This window comes from Nicotiana attenuata, unplaced genomic scaffold (genome assembly GCF_001879085.1).
Source record: "Nicotiana attenuata strain UT unplaced genomic scaffold, NIATTr2, whole genome shotgun sequence".
In the NCBI taxonomy this organism is placed as follows: Eukaryota; Viridiplantae; Streptophyta; class Magnoliopsida; order Solanales; family Solanaceae; genus Nicotiana; species Nicotiana attenuata.
This window is the reverse complement of record NW_017675552.1, coordinates 60398-62429: the sequence shown is the minus strand read 5'-3', so window position 1 is coordinate 62429 and position 2032 is coordinate 60398.

The following is a 2032-nucleotide window of genomic DNA, read 5'->3' as shown; positions in this document are numbered from 1 at the left end:
AATCCTAAATCGGGGAAGATGAAAAGGTTAAAAAGCAAGGTTTGAAAGAAACTTTTGAGAAAACGTTTGAGACCCCAAGATAAACACAGATCTAGGACAAATCTAGAGAAATCAGAAGAACCTCGAAAGGTTAGGGTTTCAGAAGAAACCTAGAAGTGAGAAAGGCCTGGAAAACTCGTGGATCTAAGCCGGAGAAGTTAGACTCAGGCTTGAACATCCACGATATGCCGGAGTAAAGCCGGAGATGACCATGGAACCCTGAAAAGGAGATCTGGGTAGAGATCTTCAAGGTCAGGCCTTGAATCTTCAGAAAACCGGTGTATAAGAGCACCAGGGGGTGGGTGTAAGATCCCCATGGCTTTGGTGGCCATAGATTCCGGTGGATCTCTGGTCTGAGATGGCAAGAGGCGGCTAGGGTTTGAGAACCCTTAAGAGAGGTTAAGAGAGTGGAGGGATTCAGAGGCGGCGATTGGTGAGAAATGAGGTAGGGTAAGGGGTCGTTTGAATTAAAAAAAGGAAAGGGATGAGGGGAGCTGTTGATCTTTTGAGATTAAATGGGGACCGGGTTTGGGTATGATAAGAAAGGGTACGGGTTGGGTTATAATAAAATTGGGTCGTTTGATTAGGATGTGATTGGGGGTCCAATTTGGGCTAAAATTGAAATACAAAAGGGCTGTCATTCAAATAGCCAGTTTTCCCCTTTTAATTATAAAAATAGTAAAAAATAACTTGAAAATAATTTAAAGGTACTGGACCAATTAATAACCTATAAATATTAATGTAAAAATACTAAAAGTGATTTTATGATTATAGAATGTTGTTAATCGTAAAATAGGCTATAATTACAATTATATGCAATTAGCTTAAAAATACCAAATAAATGTATAAAAATATACAAAAATTACCCCAATTATATCATTGGGTAAATATGAGAATGAAATAAATTATTCACTAAAAATGCTAGTTTGGAAATAATTATTGAATTTTTTAGTATTAAAATAGACAATAAATTGGTTTTAAAATCTTAAAAGAAAAAGGAAAAATACCAACACTTTGGGGCATGCCTATATATGCCTGTACATACTATTTTGAAAGTATTTTGCATATATAGAAAATATAGGGAAAAATTGGGTATCAACACTACCTCACACGGCATGCCATATAGATAGTGCCTCCATATTTTATACGCGTAAACAATGGCCGCTAACTCCAAGTCGAACTGGATTGTTCTCGTGAATCTTCAACTGTCGCGAAGCATATGCAATAACCTTGCCACCCTACATAAATACCGCTTCAAGTCCAATACGAGATGCGTCACAATACACTGTATAGGGCACTAAACCCGTGAGCAATACCAACACCGGCGCCGTAGTCAAAACAATCTTGAGCTTCTGAAAGCTCGCCTCACACTCGTCCAACCACCTGAACGGGGCACCGTTCTGGGTCAACCTAATCATCGGAGCTGCTACAGATGAAAACCTCTCCACAAACCGACGGTAATAACCCACCAAACCCAAGAAACTCCGAATCTCTGTAGATGATGTGGGCCTAGGCCAGTCCTTGACTGCCTCAATCTTCTTAGAATCCACCTGAATACCCTTTACTGACACAACGTGACCCAAGAATGCCACTGAACTAAACCAAAACTCGCATTTCAAAAACTTAACATATAACTGTCTCTAAGAGTCTGAAGAACAATCCGAAGGTGCTGCTCATGCTCCTCTCGACTACGGGAGTAGATCAAGATATCATCAATAAAAACTATCATGAAAGAATCCAAATAGGGCTTGAACACTAGGTTCATCAAATCCATGAACGTTGCTGGGGAATTTGTCAGCCCAAATGACATTGCTAGAAACTCATAATGCCCATACCGAGTCCGAAAAGTTTTCTTAGGGACATCGGATGCCCTAATCCTCAACTGATGGTAGCCAGAGCTCAAATCGATCTTTGAAAACAACATGGCTTCCTGATGCTGATCAAATAAATCATCAATCCTCGGCAATGGATACGTGTTCACTTTGTTCAACTG